At 45.7% G+C, this 22424-nt stretch overlaps 1 protein-coding gene and 1 pseudogene across 1 annotated transcript in view; both read right to left on the reverse strand.

The window, feature by feature from the left end:
• LOC122801802 (spidroin-2-like) overlaps positions 1 to 22424 on the reverse strand; it is a 1016563-nt gene that overhangs the window by 728076 nt on the left and 266063 nt on the right. The gene's annotated exons all lie outside the window — the stretch shown is intronic.
• LOC122802988 lies at positions 6740 to 6917 on the reverse strand (annotated as a pseudogene).

Below are 22424 nucleotides of genomic sequence, written 5' to 3' on the forward strand. Positions count from 1 at the left end.
AAATATTTAGAGGCAAAAATGTATCGACAACGGATAGTGCGCTGATTAAAGCACAAAACCGACAGCAAGGTACGTCGTGGTCAGGGCCTAGGCAAGGAATACAGTACGAATGAAAATCTTTATGTAGTATTTGCTTTCCACAAGTAATGCAATTATTAACTTTTACTGACATCGGTAAGGAGCAAGAAAAAGTTTCCCCAACGGGGTTCTTAGCTTTAAGTTGAAGACTTGGGTTCTGAAACTCGAAAATGAAAATTTCAGGAGTCGGCCGACCGGCACTTGCGAACTGCTTCTGCTTCGGGCACCGCACGGCAAGAAAGACTGATGTAATGGTGTTGGATGCATGTTTTATACCCCTGAAGTCATGGAAGAAGGGACAGCAACCGACGCAGGACCCAAGACTCTGTTAATCAGGCCGACTGAGGGCAACCTGCCAGCAGATTACCCAAAAGTAATGACTGCAACAGTGAAACATGACGAACATCTGCATTTAACAGTGTGTCTAAGCACATGGGCTGATGCAGGGAGAGGTAAGCTGCTCCTTGACTGGAGCATCTAGAATGTCTTATACCAGCTTAGAAGCTTGGGAAAGCAAGGCCAGGACATATTTAGATATGTGGGTCTCGTAGTTAAAGGCTCTGAAAGCCAGGGTAGAGGAGGTATACACCCCCCCCCCCCCAACATTTCTATCATTTTACTATCCTTGTCTGAAGGGAACCGATTGGTATAGGGAAGGATGGTTGTCTTCAGAGATAATTGCAGGGTCTGCAGGAGGTCATTTGCAAAGGAACTTGCTGTCCTCTGGGACCTTATAGAATATGTCAGGCCTTTTTGGGACTGGAGGTTGAGAATCTGGCCTTATGACACTGAAAGGCATCCAGAAAGGCAGGGAGGACAGGAGGGATGGCCAAAGGAGAAGGAGAATCCATCTGGAACAGGTCACAAAATCTTTTTTTTTTTTTTTTTTTTTTACTTCAGATACTTGATTACTTTCCCCATTTGAGGTGATCTCTCATCCCAGAAATAGTTTCTCCAAAGGGCAAATCTTCATTAGGAGAATACCCACTGTTGGAATCTAATTCAGGGGAAGCATAACCTAGGGGAGACTCAATTTGGGAAGTGGAGAAAAAGGATTCATCAGCTGAAGAAGAATCTTCACCAGAGGCCTGCTGTTCCTCCACTGATCTCCTGAGAGTGGTAGAAGGGAAAGAGATGAGTGGAAGGCCTGAGGATGGGTTTAAAGCCATGAAGGCATTTAAATTACCCGTGAGAAGGCCTGCCAATCAGAAGGATCCTGGGGGAGAGGAAAAATGTTTTTTTTTTTTTTTTACCAGGAAGAGCCACCCTAGGTTGTGAAGAAAAAGCCAACACATGACTGAGCTCTGTGTCAGACGAAGAGACTGATAGAGATGGGGGAGCTGGAGGAGCTACAGGAATAATCCTTGGGACATCCGAAACAGTGGGCAGTGATTCCCATTAATCGCAATGAATGGATGTCTGCAATGACTCTGCAGACGTGCCAGTGGCGCCCTCCCCAACTGCTTCCAAAATTATACCAACTGCAGGTTGGGAACCAGAGATCGAATGGGCCTCCGGGGCTTCACTGGCCTAGAGAAGAACATCCGAATCCAGAGGCATAGCCAAAGATTTGGGCCTATCCTTTTTGGCCTTCGGTGGCTCAATGGACGGACCCGCAGTTGCCCTCCATACCAAAAGCTAGCAGTTTCAGATGTTAGTTCTCGAGGTTCTCTTCAAGGCTGACAAACTACTACAAAGGGACTTGGGGACGAATGCCTGGCAAATCCCAAAAGACTCAAAACTGTGCTTGGACCCTAGGCAAAACAAACACTGATTGTGGCAGTCTGAAATCTGATGTCCACAACTACAGTTGCCTTTCCTAGAGTCGTTTTCCTCAGAGTGCTCCGGTTTCCTCCCAGGTTACAAAGGCATGTGTCTGGAGGATGTTTCCCCAGCCTCCGCTGAAAACTAGCTTTGTTCCAAGTCGAACTTTCCCAGTTAACAAATGTTAAATAAAAATAAATAGATGACATCAACCTCTAAAATAAGCAGCAAAGAAAAAACAGTTTTCCCCAATGGGGCACTTATCTGAAAAGAATCAGCAATCAGATAAACGGTAGAAGCTGTTGTTCGGATTGGCGGCAGAGAAATTCTGAGGAATGGTATGTGCAGACATCACCTTTATGGCCTACAATGCCTGCCTTGCTATGTGCAACATTGCACGTACTGTGCAGTAGCAAAAGTCTCTTGTATACTGGCCGGACGTTCGGGTCACCTAGGTGAAAATCTCAAAGGTTAAGAATATGGCATCACAGGAATAGGACATCTGCAGGGTCTGCTGCAGGACATTTGAAAAAGAAATTCCAGTCCTCAGGGACTTTAAAAAAGCAATTAGGTTTCTTTGGGACTGGGGCATGAGAGGTCTGGATTTTGAGAAACAATGTTAAATGAATCCAAAATGGCTGAACAGGTGGAACTGCAGAAGAACTAGGCAAATCCATTTGTCGCAATTGTTAGTACCTTTTTTTTTTTTTGTACATCTGAAATTTGGGTGGTTTCCTATTTGAAATGCTCCCCCATTTTCAAAATGGTTGGTTTCCCAAAGGAAATTTCCTCTATGGGGGACTTGGCGCCTACAGACTTCTCTTCTGGTGAAACATATTCTAAAGATAAGAGTATATGAGTTGAGTAATCTAAGGGTTCCTTCTTCTTCAGGAAGAATCTTCTGATGATTTAGGATTCCTAACCCTTTTCTGGGAGGATTGAGGGCCTGGGAAAGGCGGAAGCACTGCTGAAGTCCGTTTAAGGGCTATGAAGGCCTGCCATTCAGAAAGGGCCTCTTTAGAAGCGGATAAATGTTTTATCTTTTTGTTTTTTCTTAGCTGGAGACGCATGTTTTGAAGTGTAGGAGGCCCAGACGTTGGCCTAGTATCATATGGCTCAGACTCCGGAGCATCAGATGCAGAGCTGTGAGCTAATCCCTAGGATCCTCAATGTCTGGTCAACCTCTAGCGACGTGCTCATGGCTGAAGGCAAGGCGACCTCAGAAATGGGTTTGGCCTGTGACTCACGGCCAGAGATCCTACATACCCCCTTGTTGACAAGCGCCTCAAGAGGGACGTCAAATGCCAGATGTCAGGGTGCCATCTAGCGGGGATATCCCTCAAGTGAAGAATACTGTAGCAAGTGAATAGAAGGAGATCTTCCCTGCAGGAATGCTAAATCATGTCTTGCTGAATGATAGTATCATATCTCTTGGACTATGTCTCGTGTGTAATTTTTGCACAAAATATGGACAGTGCAGCTGTCTCACAAACAGAAAGGACACGTCTGAAGACTTCAGCTGTTGTGGCACTGCTCTAGTGGAGGGAGAAAGTAACTGAGACCCAAGAGGCTTTCAGCTGGAGTAATAAAATACTACAATCTGTCACCCATTTTGGAAGGGTCTACTTAGAAATGGTTCTAACAACTTAGTCTGACACAAAGGATTCAAACAGCTGCTTGTTTCAGCAACACCTTCCGTTTGCAACACATTAGCTGCCTACAGACATCTAAAAGATGGAAAATCTCTTTCCCATTTGTTTTCAAAGTTAGGGGAAAAGTGGTCAGCTTAAGCAACCACTGAGCTACGACAAGTAATGATGGGTAGCTTGCCATGATTGTGGAGGTGTGCACCTTGACCCAAGGTTAAGAATCATCTTGAGGAAACAGAGATGCATCTTGTTGGAAGAGTAAGAGTCTTCTTGAGAACTCTCCCAAACACTACAGAATCCATGGTCCGGTTTCCTCCTTCACAACAAAGCTTCAGAATGTGCATAAAAACAGCAAAACAATTTAGTTAGTACTTGATTACATCATAAAGTACAGTTGTGTACACTTACCATAAATGTAGATGTTAGAGTGTATTCACTGTTGCAGTCATCACACTTGGGTTTATCCTGACAGGGGTAGCCATCAGTCGGCCCGAACACCAGAGGATTAGTATTTCTGCGTCAGTTGCTGTCGCTCCAGGACCGACGTCAGGTTGTCAGTGGTATAAAAACAGGCAGCTGACACCATTACATCAGTTTTTCTTGCCCCAAATGTCAGGAGCCTCCAAATAGGGAGCTAAGTCATGGTGGAATAACACCATCAGTAGAAAGTAAATACCAATAGCCCTGTAACGAGTGAAGAAGAGAGAGAGGGACAAGGGGGATGGAGGGTGGGAAACCAGGACTGCAACAGTGAATACACTCCAACATCTACATTTATGGCAAGTGTTCACAACTGTACTATGTTCTTCATGTTTCACTGTTGCAGTCATCACACTTGGGTTGATTCTCAAAGCTAAAGAACGGGTGGAGGCAGTCAAGAAGAGTTTGGGCTGGCTAGCATGCCCTGCAGGATTGCGGTTGCAAAGCCTGCCCAGGATTTGGAAAAGACAGGTAGGTGGTAATGCTTGGTGAAGGTATGAACAGAACTCCATGTTGCAGCTTCCAGGATGTCTCTGGTAGGGACCCCTCTGAGAAAGGCTGCAGAGGTTGAAGTTGCCCTAGTGGAATGTGTTCTGACTCCTTGTGGGGGATGTTTCCCATGGTGTTTGTAACAGAAATGTGTGCTATCCATTTGGAGATGGTTTGCTTTGATATGGCCTTGACCTCTGCCCCTGGTGCAAAGACGATTAGTAACTGGTCGGATTTCCTAAAGGACTTGGTCCTATCCAAGTAGAATCTGAGCTGTCTGTGCACATCTAAAGAGTGCAGGATTCATTCCCCCTTATTTTGAGGGTTAGGGAAAAAGGTGGGCAAATGAATAAATTGGTTGAGAGCCACACTGGACACCACTTTAGGCATGAAAGTTGGGTTAGTCATGAGGGAGACCCTGTCAGCATGAAAAATTATGAAGGGTTCTTCCACAGCCGTAAGTGCTTGTAGCTCAGACACTCTTCTAGCTGAAGTGATGGCCAGAAGCAAGGCTGTTTTCCAAGAGAGGAATTTTAACTCTGCTGAAGCTGCAGGCTCAAAGGTGGGTAGCATGAGCTTTTTCAACACAACATTAAGGTCCCAAGCAGGGGTAGGGGCTCTTCTTGGTGGCCTTAAATTGTTAGCCCATCTCAGGAACTGCTTGATGAGTGTGTGTGTGAAGAGAGAAGGCTGCTCGGTGCTGTAATGTGCGGATATGGCAGAGGCATGGATTATAATGGAAGAGGAGGATAGGCCCCTGTGAAGTAGCTCTGCTAGGTAATCCAGGATGAGAAGTAAGGAGGGCAGCACTGGCTCAGCTCCTTTAGTCTGGATCCAGGAACAATACCTTTTCCACTTGGCAGCATAGGATTTTTCTAGTGCTGGGTGGTCTGGCTTCATGCATAATATTCAAGACCTGCTTGCTTAGGCTGGCCACTGGAGGAGAAGTAAAATAATAAGCGAGGCTGCCAGGTTCAGGGTCTGCAATTGTGGATGCAAGAACTCTCCCTCCTGCTGAGTCAAGAGAGCTGGAATCTGTGGGAGGTGCCATGGAGGCAATGGTGACAGACTGCGCAGTAATGGGTACCAGTGTTGGCGTGGCCAGTCTGGGGCAATTAGGATTGCCCTTGGTCTTTCCTCCCTTATTTTGAGTAATACTCTTGTAAGAAGAGATGGAGGGGGAAATGCACAGATTGAGAGGTTTACCCATTGAAAGGATAGGGCATCCACTTTCCAGGCCTTGCTGTGAGGTTCCCTGATGCAGAATTGCCTGAGCTGGTGGTTGTGGGGGGAGGCAAATAGGTTCACCTTCGGGGTACCCCATTTCTGGTTCATAAGGCTGAAGGTGTTGTGGTTTAATTGCCACTTGTGTGGGTCTAGGAGATTTCTGCTTAAGTTTTCTGCCAGAGAGTTTTGGTTGCCTGGCAGGAATTGAGCTAGCAGGTGAAAATGCATGGCTGAGGCCGTGTTCCAAAGGGTCATGGCTAGCCCGCAGTGTGGGTAAGAGTGAGTTCACCCCACTTGTGGATGTACCACATCACTGTGGTGTTGTTGGTTTTGATTAGTAGAGGCCCTGGAGAGAGTAGGGATCTGAAAGTTGTCAGAGCGTGCTGAACAGTTAGCATCTCTTTTTGGTTGATGTGCAGATTAATCTGATTTGGGCTCCAGTGGCCCTGAATGCACCTGCTGTCCAGGTGTGCACCCCAGGCATAGTCCGATGCGTCTGTGGGTTAAGGTATGGGTGGCGTGGGGTTGTGAAAAGGGAAGTCGCTTGTTGTGGTTGCATGCTGCTGCCCACTACAGAAAATCTTTCCTTATACAAGCTATCACAGGTATAATAGTTTCCAGGTCCTGAGAATGTCGACACCAAAGGCTTTTTAAGTACCACTGAAGTTTCCTCAAATGCAGTCTGGCATACAGAATTAGTAGAATGGAGGAGGCCATGAACCCTACAGCTTGCAGGATTTTTCTTGCAGATAACTGGGTTCTGGTGGCCAGTTGAGAGAAGTAGCCTGTCAGATAGGCTTGTTTTTCTGGAGTAAGGAATGCTATCTGGGATGCTATGTCCAGACTTGCTCCCAGGAATACAATTTTTTGACTGGGGACTAGTTTGGATTTCTTTTTGTTGATAGTGTACCCCAGTGAGGTTAGGAGGTCCTTTGCAAATGTCAGGTACTGCAACAGCTTTTCCTGTCTGCCTGAATCAGGCAGTCATCCAACTAGGAGTAAATATGAATATTTCTTTGTCTGCAGTAAGCAATGGCTGGAGCCAGGCATTTTGTGAAAACTCTGGGCGCAGTGGAGAAGCCAAAGGGAAGTGCAGAGAACTGATAATGCGCAGATCCTGCCCTGAAAAGTAAAATGTACTGCATGCAAGGTATTTAACAGACTGAGCTACTGAGTCACTCTGATAAGAAGATACTACACTTGATCTTAGCCAAAAGGCTGAGAAGCGATGATATTTCCTGCAAGAGTCTCTGATTGGGATTTGCAGATAAGCCTGTTTTAGGTCTAGGGTGGCTAATCAGGCATCTTTGGACAGCATAGGGAGAAGCTTGCAGTAGGGTAAGCAGTTTGAATTTTGGTACCACCAGGAAGGTGTTTAGAATAAATAGATCTAAGATTGGGCACCAGGTGCCCTCTTTTCTGGGTACCAGAAAAAGTCCGGAATAGAAACCTTGGCCTATCTGCTCTGCAGGAAAAGGCTGAATTGCCCTCATGGAGAGCAGGGAATGAACTTGGTTTTGTGCCTCTGCCCACTGGTTTGCAGGAAGATCTGGGAACCCTTCTGGGGTTGGCAGAGTGTGGAAATAAAATGTGTACCCCTGGGACACTATGCTGGGGACCCATCGATCGCTGGGGATGGAGGCCCAGTTTTTTGCATGGAAGGCAAGTTTTCCTCTTGGTGGAGTTGAGAAGTCATTGTGAATTCTTTCCATAAGGGGGTGGCTTAGCACTCCCTGTTTTAGAATTGGAGGTACTCTATTGCCTAGATCTCTGCATACCCTGAGACTGCTGTCTGGGGGATCTGCTTCCCCTAGGTCTAGTCTGAGGTAGCCTTAAGGGGGCTGGAAAGGACAAATGTTTTGAGGGGCAATGCCTACTGAAACTTGGAGGCTGGACTTGCAAAAAGTCTGTCTGCATAGACTTAGCTTTTTCTTCCATCTTTTTCAAAAAAATAAGTTACGTACTCACCATAACGTTCCATTTGAGTAGTTCTACTTCATTTGTCTTCAACCTGTGGGATACCGGATCTGAACCAGCAACCTTACTAGCATCTGTTCCAAGCTCCTACCCTTACCCATAATACACCTCCACCACCTTCCAACCCCTAGATAGAGTCTGCTGAATCTTATACTGATAACCCGACCTGAAAAAATACTTGTGACCTATAAGTGCAGCCCGTAGGCTGTTCATATGTGAAGGTCCGGGGGAAGGAAGGTGGGACGGTTGAAGACAAATGAAGTAGAACTACTCAGATGGAACGTTATGGTGAGTACATAACTTCTTTATCTGAAGTAGTTTACTTCACTTGGTCTTCAACCTGTGGGACAGAGTCCCCAGCTAAAAAACTCCTGGGTGGCCCTCATGGAAGGATATTCCGGAGCACCGTGGAACCAAAGGATGCTCTCCTTCTGGAAGTCAAATCCAATTTGTAATGAGAAATAAATGTATGAGATGAGGACCAAGTAGCTGCAGAACAAATATCCAAAGAGACTCTAGACCAAAAAGCCACAGACGTAGCCATAGATCTAGTGGAATGAGCTCTCACCTGACCCAGAGGAGACAAGCCTCTTGTCCTTATAGACCTGAAGGATGCATGATGAAATCCATCTAGCAATACTGACCTTGGAGATAGGTTTCCCCAAAAAAAGGGTTTATAGAAGGATACAAACAATTGATCAGATTTACAGAAATTTTTGTCCTGTGTAAATAGAATCGTAACTGTCTAACATCCAGTAGATAGAGTTTGCATTCCATCTTGTTAGCAAAATTAGGAAAGAAAACAAGTAAATTAATGATCTGATTGATATTAACTGGTGATGCCACCTTAAGAAGAAAGGATGGATTGGTCAGAAAGGAAACCCTATCTATGAAAAATCATATAAGGAACTTTGATGGACAAGCCCTCCAGTTCTGAAACCCTTTTGACAGAGGTAATCATCTTCTTTTGGCTTTTCCCGGTTCCACGGTGGTGCAGTGGTTAGCATTGTTGCCTCACAGCAAGAGGTTCTCCGGTTCGATCCTTGGCTGGGGTGCCTTCTGTGCGGAGTCTGCATGTCCTCCCTGTGGTCGCATGGGTTTCCCCCGGGTGCTCCGGTTTCCTCCCACATCCCAAAGACATGCTGCAGGTGGACTGGACACTAAATTAGCCGTAGGTGTGTGTGTGTGTGTGTGTGTGTGTGTGTGTGTGTGTGCCTTCTGTGGAAGGTTGGGTGCCGGGCTGGCAACTCGACACTGTAAAACTCCACTGCCAATCATGAGCGGACAGGTGATCCGCTGTGGCCACCAGAAATACTGTTTTCCAAGATAAATATTTTAGATCTGTTGTTGCAGCAGGTTCAAAAGACAGAGCGATTAGAGCTTGAAGAACCATAGTAAGGTTTCATGGGGGAACAGGATCCTTGACTGGGGGGGGGGGGGCTTACAGAAAAGTGCCTTTAATAAAGGCTTTACACAGCCTGGAGGAGGCTACAGAGGCAGAATTCTCACCCACATGAAAATGAGAAATGGCAGCTAACTGAACCTTGACAGTAGAAGAACTAGCTGTGTTGAAAAATATCAGCTAGAAAATCAAGAATGGCGGAAATAGGAGCCGTGAAGGGGCCTAAACTCCTTCGAGAGGCCCAAAGGGAAAATAGTTTCCATTTGCTGCGATAAACCTTCCCGGTAGAAGACTTATAAAGCAGCCACCAAAATAGACCTAACTGAGGACGACAATCCCGGAGTCCTAGCAATCACAGGAACTGGAGTAGTCAAGTTGTGAGCTTCAAACTGTCCAGATTCGGATAAGGAACCCCCGAAGGGTGTGAAATCAGATCATGAATGGGATCCAATATCCAAGGTGGAGCCAGAAGGTGAGACCAAAGGAAGGGAAACCATATCTGGCGAGGCCGAAACGGGGCAATGAGGATCACTTTGCTCCACACTCGAGCTTTCTGTAGAAACCTCGGAATAAGAAGTACTGGAGGGTAAGCATACAGAAGACCAGGAGGCCAAGCATGGACTAGAGCATCTCTGGGGGACTCACCCGGCAGGGGGTTCAGAGCAAAAAACATGCTGCACTTTGCGTTGGAAGGAGATGCGAAGAGATCGCAGCAAGGCTGACCCCACTCGAGGAAGATCTGTTACTCTACTGAAAGCTTCAGAGACCACTCGTAAGGCATAAGAATAGTCCGACAATCTGTCCCCTAGTATGTTGGACCATCCCAGAATGTGTGTTGCATTGAGAAAAAGACTGGTGGAGATCGCCCATTCCCACACTCTCATTGCCTCGCGACTAAGGGGGTAAGATCTGGTACCTCCCCGTTTGTTGATACACCAGACCACTGACATGTCTGACTGAAATGCAATAGATTCCAGAGGAAGAAAGGCATGAAGGGCCTGCAACGCTAAAAGGACCACACTCATCTCTAGAATGGGACCACAGGCCTTGGACCATCCTGCCTAAACAATGCCCTCCCACCTGAGTTGGGAGGCGTCCGTGGTAACTGTGGCTTGGACCGGGGCTGGAACAAAGGGACATCCCTCCAAAATGTCCGGAGAACACATCCACCATATGAGGGACGACCGACAGACTCGACTGAGTTGCACTGGATACAACAAAGGAAGTTCCAACAGGGGCCATTGTACAGCTAGTGTCCACTGTAGAATTCTGATATGTAACCGGGCATACGGGAGATGCTTTATGGTCACCGCCATTGAACCTAAGGCCTTCAACACTAATTCTGCTATTGGAAGATGACACTGGCAGATGAGAAAGACCTGCATCCTCAGGTTTTGTACTCTCTCCGAGGTCAGGAAGATTTTGCACTGTAAAGTATCTATCCTTACACCAATGTAGAATATCACCTGTACAGGATCGAGGAGTGATTTAGACGTGTTGATTGTGATCCCCAAATGCAGGGCAAGGATCAAGAAATAATCCCTGGTTTGGGAGAGTAGACGCCTGGTGGGAGCAGTAAGGAGCCAATCGTCCAGGTACGGATAGACCTGAGTCCCCTGAAGCCTCAGGTGAGCCGCTACCACTGCCATCACTTTGGTAAACACCCTGGGTGCTGTGGTGAGACCAAAGAGTAGGGCTCAAAATTGGTAATGATCGACTCCTAGCCGGAAGCAAAGTGCATTTTTATGTGATAGCAAGCATCCTTGAGGTCTAACGAGCACATCCAGTTGCTCTCTTGCAGGTATGGCATGATGGACTGTAGTGTGACCATCTGGAACTTCTCTTTGGCAACTGACAGGTTCAGGGCAGATAGGTCCAGAATGGACCACTAGTCCCCCGTTATCTTTGGCACCAAAAAGTACCTGTAGTAGAAGCCCGATCTGGACTGATCTGGCGGATGGCTCGTTTTTGTAGCAGCTTGGAAATATCCTGTGCTGACACCTCCCTCTGCGTGGGTGGTACGTCCGGGAGGTGTTTGGGAGATTTGGGGGGATCCACAAAGGGGATAGAGTATCCTCTGGATACGATCTGAAGCACAAAGCGGTCTGATGTTATGGACTCCCATGCCGCCAGGTGCAAGGACAATCTTCCCCCGACTGCCTCCAGAGTACAGCAGTCGGGCCACCCCTCAGGGCTGCTGTCTGGGTCTGTCAGAGAAAGTTTCTAGAGACCCAAAATTCCTTGGACCCCCTCTGCCTCTGGGCTGGCTTCCATTCTGTCCCCCTTTGCTTCTGGGGGAAGAGCCGTGAGTGTCCCAGGAATACTGAGACTTCTGGAACCACATCTTTTTTTGCCCTCTATGGTTCTGGGAAAAGGACCTTTGAGGGTTCGAGAAGCAGATCCCAATGGCAGACAGTGTCTTCCCGTCCCTCTCATTCGGGACTACAGTCTCTGATGGTCTTACCAAAAAGAGTAGAGCCATCATACAGGGAACTGGCAAAGGACGCCTTGAAAGGTTCCATGAATTGACGATATGAGCCAGGCGTTGCACCTCATGGACACGCCGGACCAAGTGCCTCCTCTCTTGCACGTATGCTTGTGAGGCGCATCCCCGGTGGGGCTCTCCGGAGGCAACTTGCCAATTGTTTCTCAGGGAGAACAGTCTGGGGCTCGAGCATGGGCTGTCCCTCTGGTAAAATGATGGTAATCTTAGAAAGAGCCGAAAGGGTTGGGGCAGAGTCTGAGTGGACAGTCGGGGGTCTCGATCCAGCAGAGAGAAACCTACCATGTCGAACGCCGAGGGGGAGCAAACCTCCTGTATAACCAATAAGGAATCCAGTCTCCCCAGGTCCGAGAGAATCGGAGCCGGGCCTAAAGTGGACGATGCACAGAGGGAAGGACCTTAGCCCGACAAAGGCGGAAAAGTTCCACTCCCTCGGATCAGACACCCTAGCTCTGGCTCGGATCCGAGCTGATCGGATCTGACATGCTTCAGGCACCTGTCTGCATCGAGGAAGCAGGTGCCATCAGCGCCAATCTCGACTAAAGCCATCCTCAGATCAGAGTACTCTGAACCCGGTGGACGGATCGGAGGAGGAGAAATCAGCTGGAAAAAAGGAAGCGAGCTCCCCCCTCCTGAGGGAGAGGGGGCTGGCAAGACCCCCATCTGGATTGGAGTATGAATGAACCTAATCATTTTATCCATGCTAACTTCAGATAAGACCGGGTGGACCTCGACGAGGCCACGGACTCCGACCTTGCAGGTCGGGGCACTGAGGCCCTAGAAGTAGAGCTAGTCTCCACCGGCTCCGGGGAAAACCTTTGAGATCGGAGCAGAGGGGAGTCACGGATCCTATGAGTCTTAACCGGTCAAGGGAGGTCGGCAGACCTCTTGCATTTCTCAGTCCTTGGTCTTTGCTCTCTCTCTCCTTCTCCCTTCTGCAGGCTTTGACACGGGAGATTGAGTCCCAGCCTGGAAGGGAGGAGAAGCAAGGGCAAGAGAAGGAGAGGCAGCCACAGCAGCCGCTGTGACCGAAGATGAGGCAACCGCCTCAGAAGAGAGAAGGCCTTTCAGGGCCAACTTCGCTTTCCTGTCCTTAATGGCGCGCAGGTTAAAGCCCGTGCACACAGTGCAGTCTGCACTAAGGTGGGCCATGCCCAAGCACATTACACAGTGTGTGACCATCCGCAGGGGACAACTTATGGCCACACACAGAGCATATTTTAAATATGGGCTTATCAGCCATCAAACAACAGTGGAAAAAACAAGAAAAGCAGTAGTATTTTTTCCTAACTGAACACACCACTAACCACACACACACACACACACACACACACACACACACACACACACACACACACACACACACACACACACCACAACACACAGGGGGGGAAGGAAGCAACACACTGACAAACTACTAAAACTACGCTAAACAACTCTAAAGATAGATAACGCAACGCACCAAGTGAAGGGAAGAGAAGGGGAACCTACACTATCACTAACCTAACTATAGTAAAGGAGAAACAGACTTCCTAAAGACTTTAAACTCACTTACTACCCGGAGCTCTGGAGATCACGATGCTTCAGCTAACTGCGGCAAACGAGATCTGGGGGTTGGAAGGTAGTGGAGGTGTGTCATGGGTAACGGGAGGAGCTCGGAGCAGATGCTAGTAAGGTTGCTGGCTTGGATCCGATACAGATCCGGTATCCCACAGGTTGAAGACCAACTACTTCAGATCTTTTGCTTTGGTGCCAAATAGATTGTCTTTATTCAGTGGTGCGTCCAATAGTTTAGACTTGACATGGTCTGGCAAGGTCTGTTCCTTAAGTCAAGCATGCATTCTAAGTACAGAACCTGCAACTGTTGCTCTGCAGGATGCGTCTAGGGCTTCAAACCCACATTGCAGGGTATTGCTTACTAACCTGGCTTGCAGAATGCATAAGCTCCTGTAATTCTATATTTTCTGCACAGTCAGGGAAGGTAAATAATTTTTGTTTAACAAGTTCTATAGTATGTTGCTGGTATTTCAGCATATAGGACTGACAATTTAATGCTCTAATGGCGAGAGCTGCAGAGGTGTATACTTTTTACCCCATCTGTCTAAAGTTCGGGAATCCCTGTCCGAATGGATGGGATTATTAACTGTGGTTGCTTTTATTCCTTTAGGTCCTTGGGAGATGACATCTGGGTCAGCAGGAGAATTTTTGAAAATAAATTTGAGAGAGTCAAGGACTCTGTAGTACCAGTCAGGTTTCCTGGGAGCAGGAGGTAGAGTATCAGAAGTTAGACTGGATTCCATAAAAACATCATCCACAACATCCAGAACAAGAGGAATAGCTAAGGGTGTGTGCTGTGGTAAATCTAAAAATTCCTTGATTCTCTTTTTGGACTGAGGATACTCCTGGCATTCCCAACGGAAAAGCTCTCTCAATGTATGTAGGGTTTCACCAAAAGAAAAATCCTCTGGAGGAGAGTCAGAAGGAATGGATTCCTCTGCATCTGTATCCTCCTAACCAGACAAGGACACATCTTTATAATCAGAAACCTCAGAGTCTGACTCCTGGTTAGATAAACCTGCTGGGGACAAGTCTCGCTTCCTTATAGCAGGAGTAGGCTGGCTTCCCCTAATGAGCATAAGGTCTTCTGCTATTTTAAGCATCTGAGATTGAGGCAAAGAAGCAGGAGCTTGAGTTTGGGTCGTCGGTTTTTCAGGAGTAGTTTGTACTCTGGGCCTTAGAAACTCAGTAGTTTTAGAAAGAACTTAAGACGTGAAAGTCGTCGCTGGTTTGTGTCGAATATCGGTAGTGCAAAGAACTTCCTCAGAAGCCGGTGCCTGCACAGCGGCTCCAGACCCACCCAAGGTAGAGACATCCGCAGGTTCCATAGTCAAAGAGCAGCCTTGTGGCATACTGGACTCTGAACCGGTCTCAGTAGCGGCCTGCGAATCCACAGAAGCGGGCATCAGAGGCTGCGAAAGTACCCGAGTATCGGCGAACTGGCGACTAGCTTAACAGAAGGGTCGTCAGCAGTATTGGACCTGTGCGGTCTGTCTCTGTCTTTATCCTTACTTTTTTTGAAAGATCGGAAGTCAGATGGCTTACCGAAGCCATTTCAGAATACGGAGATTGAGAGCGAAAGTATTTAGCTACAGTAATAGCCCGACAACTTATAGTTCTGGCGTTAAAGCACAAAACCAACAGCGAGGGACGTCGTGGTCTGGGCCTAAACAGGTGATGCAGTAAGAATGGAAATCTCGATGTGGTATTTGCTTTCCACAGGCGAGACGATTGTTAACTTTTTCTGACATTGGTTAGAGCAAGAAAAAAGGATCCCCAACGGGGTATTTAGCTTTAGAAGACTTCAACTTCATAAGTGGCAGGAAGAGGTACCTCTATAGATAAACAGGTCTGGTCCCAATGGACTAGGGGGCAGAGCATTTCCACTCGTGCAAACTGCTTCTCCTTCAGGCTCCGCGGCAAGAAAGACTGATTGTAATGGCGTTGAGTGTCTGTTTTTATACCACTGATGACCTGACGTCAGTCCTGGAGTGACAGCAACCGATGCAGAAATACTAAGTCTCTGGTATTCAGGCCAACTGAGGGCTACCCCTGGCAGGATAACCCAAGTGCGAGGACTGCAACAGTGAAACACGAAGAACATCAGTCTCCATCAACAGAAGCTCTACCAAATACTACAGCACCTGTGCTTCTGTGCACTACTTTGTGATGATGCTTCTGGACATTAGACAAAAAGAAATACATTTTTCCCTAGTGCTTGATTCTCCTGGTTTCCTGTAGGACATTAACTTATTCAGACTGCTTGTCCCTGAAAGTATCAGACAGAGAAGTCTTAAGGTCCTGTAGCTGAGACTCACTAATACTCCCCAGTCCTGTGTTAGCAGCACACAGTGGTGTGGGACTGAAGGAAGCCTTTTCTCGGTCATATGGATCAGAAGAGAAAAAAATGCAGCTGTTTGAACCTGGGTGGCACCAAAAGAAGAATGCTGTCTGCTATGATTATATTGAAACACCCTTGGAAACCATGGTAAAGGCAAAAAAAGCATAGAGGGTCCATGTGCCAAGGTATGCTGAATGAATTAATTGCCACAGCCCTTGGGTTTGTCAGTCTAAAGAAAACATTGTAATCAATTACTTTTATCTGCATATTCAATTTCCATGTGAGAGACCTGAAAACGAGTCCAGTTCCCACACATGCATGTTGGCATTGGAACTTCTCTGCAATCAAATTTTCAGCTAATGAGATTAAGATTTGTAAATACAGACAACAGCACTACCAGGTTCCATACTCTTGGGGTTAATCTGCATAACTGGTTAACAGTGAGTGCCCTCTTGCTAAAGTAACACACAAGTGTTGTGCTGTCTGTGATCATCTTTAGGACCGTGTTGTCACGCTTTGACCTGAATGCCTTCAGCACCCAATGGGAGTGCCATCATCCTCCTTATACTAATCTGTTTGCTTAAAAGGAATGGCCAAGTTTCCACTCACTTTCATGAGTCTCTTAAGACAGGGCTAATGTTTCTATGATTTAGGTCACTGGTCTGGCTGGGTCAAGTTTCACCTGTATGGCCCAAAAGAACTCATGCCTGATGGCTGGAATATGTGGTATCTGGTAGCAAGCATAGCTGCGATCCTGACAGAAGCTCGGATTACAGGAAGTTATATATCTATATATATATATATCTATATATATCTATATCTATATATCTATATCTATATATCTATATATCTATATCTATATCTCTATATATATATATATCTATATCTATATATATATCTATATCTATCTATATATCTATCTATATCTATCTATCTATATATCTATATATATCTATCTATCTATCTATCTATCTATATCTATCTATCTATCTATATCTATATCTATCTATCTATATAGATATATATATATATATATATTTATATATATATATATTGGGCAAAGACCCTTAACATCCTTTTGTCGCATGGTACCACTGGGCTAATTTGGAAAACAGATGCTTCACCTGCAGGGCTCTATCCTGTGGCAGGAAGAGGTACCTCTAGAGAGAAACTGGTCTTGTCCCAATGGACTAGGGCAGAGCATTTGCATAAACTGAGATGGTTTAGAACTCAACTTGTAATTCAAGAGACAACATCCTTCTGCTATACCTGGGTCAAAGTGAGAGGTGACTGTAGCAAGGAGACAGAAAGGGGGTTTCACCCCTTTCCCCTGTCCTTCTGCCTTCCAATACTGCATTCCCAAGCCTTCTAGAGGCCATTACTTTGGTGGCAAGGTTTTGCTAGCTGTGTCAATCTGAGGATGAAAAGGCCGTTTCATGTCTTCACCATTCTGTCTTTCTTCCAAATACTTGAAACTCTGTTGGGAAAGCAGCCCAAAGACACGATCCTTACAAAACACCCAGAAGTAGCCTTTTACATATCAGAGTCTGCAATCTTATCCAGGAATGCCTTTTCAATATCATTCAAATTGCCATCACTCTGCTGCGAAGCTCTACAACACTAACTGAATTTTAACTGTATATTTTCCAAACGTAAAAGCAATATGTGCCATGTTCCATCCGCCCTTTATATTTTCACCTAGAATGTCTGAAAAGTATCGGACTTGACTAAGGATTTCTCCTTGATGCATAGCTATGTGATTCAGCCAAATCATTGCTCTAGATGCTTGGGTGGCAGAAGTCTTCACCTTCTTGCCAAAACAATACAGTATTCTGTTCACCTTAACATTATGGAGCACATTTAAAACTGAAGCTAATTTTCATCATCAGGCAGCTAGCAGCGACAACTACTGTGTCAGCTGTAGTATTCCTAGAGAGATACATTTTTATGGTACCCTGTAATATTTGTGTGATTTCTCAAAGGAAGACAGCTGTGAGTCTAGGTTCAGAAATGCTGTTTCAAAGGCATCCCTAAATACTGGAAGTGCTTGTGGGAGCATGCTCAAATTGAGGTACCTTTTCCTCCGACTTCAATAACCTCTTTACAGACTTGTTTAAAAGTACTCCAGCATTAAGCCCAATGTGGCATCAAACAATGCATTCCAAAGAGGCTACTAAAGAAAGCGCTAGTATTCTGCCTACTTCTAAGTAAAGAAAAGATGTCAATTCATGGCCAGTACTACACACAAGGTAAATCTGGGTTAAGTATGACACATCTTCCTGTTTTAGGTATAACAGCAATGATGCTGACAGAGCCCCCCCGAGAAGTACCATAACAGAGGGCTGTGTGGACAGAGGATTCTCTACCAGACAAATCTTTTATACTCAAAGACTAGCTGGGGAATCTGTAAGAGCAGATGTATGAGTCTTCATTTCTGGACCTACACTTGACAACTATCTAAAAAACTAAAAAGGATATTCAATGACACAAATCTTTTGAGGGACAGACTTCCTCGGAATGATGTCCACCTTAGGTATATCACTGCCTTCACAAGGGCCCAGTAAAGTAGCACCCAGACTCTAAATACCACTTTCTGCATCCAGAGGGATCAGGACAAGTGGGAATTTCCTCACCAACACCACCTCTGTAGAACTAAAAGGATCTTTAAAGCCTATTGCTCTACCCCCAAATCTTCCAATGAAATTTACAGAGGCTATTCTATCTTGCATGCATTTCTTGATTGGAGAATAAAAGGAAGGAGACAGAAAAAAGTACAGTTGTGTACACTTGCCATAAATGTAGATGTTCGAGTGTATTCACTGTTGCAGTCATTACTTTTGGATAATCTGCTGGCAGGTTGCCCTCAGTCAGACTGAATATCAAAGTCTTGGGTCCTGCGTCGGTTGCTGTCTCCTCTTCCATGACATCAGGTCGTCAGGGGTATAAAACATGCGGCCAACGCCATTTTCTTGCCCCAGATGTCAGGTGCCCCCCAAATGGGGAGCAAAAGAAAGAAAAAAAAATATATATATATATGTATATAAATGCAATTGTAACCAACTTTACCTTCATCTAAAAGCAAATACACCACAAAGACTTTAGAATACAGTGAAGGAAAGAGAAGTTCTAGAAAAAAGGGGGATGGTGGGTGGGTAAGCCGGACTGCAACAGTGAATACACTCCAACATCTACATTTATGGTAAGTGTACACAACTGTACTATGTTCTTCTTGTTTCACTGTTGCAGTCATTACATTTGGGTATAATCCCAAAGCTATGGATGGAAGGTTGGAGCTAAATAGCATTAGGAGCGGCTATAAAGCCCTGCAGAACTGCAGTGGCAAAGCCTGCCTTGGATTTAGAGAAGAGAGGCAAATGATAATGCTTTGTAAATGTATGAACAGAGCTTCAAGTAGTAGCTTCTAGAATGTCTTTGGTTGGAACTCCTGTGAGAAAAGCTGCTGAGGTAGATGCAGCCGTGGTGGAATGTGACCTGATTTCCTTGGGCACCAGTTTACCATGATGCAAGTAGCAGAAACGAATGCAATGGCTTATCCACTTTGAAATGGTCTGCTTTGAAATAGCCCTCCCCTCTGATCCTGCAGCAAATGCCACCACTAGTGGCTCAGACTTTTACAGATTTGGTCGTTTAAGTAGAAGCTTTGTTGTCTGAGCACGTCCAAGGAATGCAGAATCCGCTCTCCCTTGTTCTGTGGATTTGGGTAAAATGTTGGCAGGTGAATAGTTTGGTTAAGAGCCACACTAGATACTACCTTAGGCATAAAGGAAGGATTGGTCCTGAGGGACACCCTGTCCAGGTAAAATGTAATAAAAGGCTCCACAGCCATGAAGGCCTGTAGTTCTGAAACCCTTCTTGCTGAAGTGATTGCTAAAAGGAAAGCGGTTTTCCAAGATAAAAACTTTATATCCACAGTAGCTGCTGGTTCAAAATGAGGCAGGGTAAGTTTTTCCAGCACAAACTTGAGGTCCTATGCAGGAGATGGTGATCTTCTGGGAGGCCTTAAATTTTTGGCCCCTCTAAGACACTGTTTTAGCAGAGGATGAGAAAAGATGGTAGGTGTTGGAATGAGCCGAGATGGAAGAGGCAGGGATTTTTACTGAAGAAAAAGATAGGCCCTTGTCAAGCATCTCCGTCAATTATTGTAAAATCTGAGGAATATTTGGCTTTGCGGTGTCCGTTCCTTGTGCTTGGTTCCAAGCACAGAATCTCTTCCATTTATCAGCATAAAATTTTCTAGTACTAGGCCTTCTGGCATCCAAAATGACATCCATCACAGATTTACTGAGAGGTGGTGTTTGAATAATTACATGATCAGCCCCATGCTGCCAGGTTCAGAATTCGGAGCCAAGTGTGCAGGACTTGATTGCTCTGCTGAGGTATTTGAGGCAAGTACCAAGGAGGGAGTTGAGACATATTCCTCAGAATTGGGTACCAGTGCTGGCGAGGCCAGTCCGGGGCAATTAGGATCATTTTTGGTTTTTCCTGTCTGACCTTTAGTAAGACCTTGGGGAGAAGAGGCAGAGGAGGAAAGGCGTAGACTGATAGGTTTTTCCAACTGAAGGATAGGGCATCCACTTTCCATGCTTGTCTGTGATAAGCCCTTGTGCAGAATTTGTCCAGTTGATAACTTTGGGGAGAGGCAAATAGATCTATGTCTGGGCTCCCCCATTTCTGTGTTGTCATGCTGAAGACTTGTGGATCCAGTTTTCACTCATGAGGGTCCATAAGATTTCTGCTTAGGTCGTCTGCCAGAGTATTTTGTTTTCTTGGCAGGAACTGAGCTTGAAGATGTACTTGGTAAGTCAAGGCTGTGTCCCACAATGCCATGGCTAGTCTGCAAAGAGGGTAGGAATATGTACCCCCCCTGCTTGTTTATGTACCACATAACTGTGGTGTTGTCCGTCTATCAGTAGTTGTCCTGGATGAAGCAAGTCCTTGAAGGCGGTCAGGGTATTCTGAACAGCTAGCATCTCTTTCTTGTTGATATGCAGATGCATTTGTTTTGGGCTCCATATGCCCTGAATGCAGGTGGGCCCCCAAGCATAGTCTGATGCATCTGTAGTTAGGGTTTGGGTGGCAGGGGGTAGAGTGAAAGACAGTCCCTTGTTCTGGTGACATGTCTCTGCCCAACAAAGAAACTCCTGTTGTAGGCAGAGAATGAAAGGAATCATTGTTTCCAGACTGTGACCATGTTGACTCCATAAACTTTTTAGATACCATTGTAGTTTCCTCCTATGCAGTCTTGCATATGGAATTAATAGAATGCAGGATGCCATGACCCCCAAAGCCTGCAGAATATGTCTTGCAGATAACTGGATTTTTGTTGCCATCTGTTTTAAGTACAAAGTCAGTTGCCTTTGTTTGTTTGGCGTAAAGTAAGCCATCTGGGCAGTTGTATTCAAGCTTGCACCCAGGAATGTAATTTTTTTTGAGAGGGTACCAGTTGTGATTTCTTTTCGTTTATGGTGTACCCTAGCCATGTTAGAAGCCTTTTTACAAATGCCAGATGTTGAAGAAGAATGTCCTTGTTTTCTGCTTGAATGATGCAGTCGTCCAAGTAAGGATAAATTTGTATGCTTCTTTGTCTGCAAAATGCAATTACTGGTGCCAGGCACTTTGTAAAGACCCTGGGCATAGCAGATAAGCCAAAGGGCAGTGCAGAGAATTGCTAATGCATAAAACCTGTCTTGAAGCAGAGGTATTTTCTGCACAATTCCCTTATTGGGATATGCAGGTATGCCTCAATTCTAGTCACTAACCAAGCGTTCTTGCCCAGCATGGGCAGCAGCTGTTGTAAAGTGAGCATTTTGAATTTTGGGATGTCCAAGAACGTGTTCAAAATCGGCAAGTCCAGTATTGGATGCCAGGCATTGTCTTTTCTGGGTACCAGGAACAGTCTTGAATAAAACCCTTGTCCTTTTTCCTGTTCTGGTACTGGTTGAATAGCCCCCATATCAATGAGGGACGTAACTTGTTTGAGCCTCTGCCCATTGATTTTGTGGCAGATCTGGCCAACCGTTTGGAATTGGCAAAGTATGGAAATGAAATCTGTACCCCTGGGATACTGTTTAATACCCAATTGTCCTGGGTATTTAACTGCCAATTTTGAGCATGAAGTGCTAATTTTCCCTCCAAGGGGGCTGCCAAAATATAAGTGCTTGGTGATGGTAGAGGGAAGCCATTGAGACTGCTTACTGTAGGGTTGTGCTTTGTTTCCTACAGATTTGGAGGTAGACACATCCCATTGCTTTGACCTGCAAGAACCCTGTGATTGGTATCTAGAGCCTTCTGAGCATATGAATTTGCCTTGTGAAGCTCTGCTGGACACAAGAAAGGACCAATTTTTAGTAGGCCAGTGTCTACTGAATCTGGGTGGCTGCACTTGTAAGAAATCTTTTACAGTTTGCATAAATTTAGCTTTGTCTTCCATTTTCTTTAAAACCTCTTCTGCCTTATTACCAAAATATCATGCTGTAAAGGAGCAACCAACAATTTAGCCTCAACATGATCAGGCAGATTTTGCTCCTTGCGCCAGGCATGCCTTCTAATCACAGATCCAGTAACTGTGGCCCGGCAAGAGGCCTCCAAGGAATCAAAACCACATTGCAAAGTATGCTTTCCAACCTGTTCTGCTGCATGCAATAATTCCTGTAATTCTTTACTTTCCACACAATCAGAAATAAACATCATTTTCTGTTTCAATAAGCCCATAACATGCTGTTGATACTTAAGCATATGAACCTGGCAGTTTAAGGCCCTAATTGCCAAGGTTGCAGACGTATAAACCTTCTTTCCCCATCTATCCAGCACCCTGGAATCTCTATCAGAGGGGATAGGATTTTTGGCTGTAGAGGCCTTTACACCTTTTGGACCCTGTGAGATAGTTTCAGGATCAGCAGCAGGATTTTTGAATAAAGACTTGTGGGAGTCAGGAAC

This window comes from Protopterus annectens, chromosome 5.part0 (genome assembly GCF_019279795.1).
Source record: "Protopterus annectens isolate FY-2018-M chromosome 5.part0, PAN1.0, whole genome shotgun sequence".
Classification (NCBI taxonomy): domain Eukaryota; kingdom Metazoa; phylum Chordata; order Ceratodontiformes; family Protopteridae; genus Protopterus; species Protopterus annectens.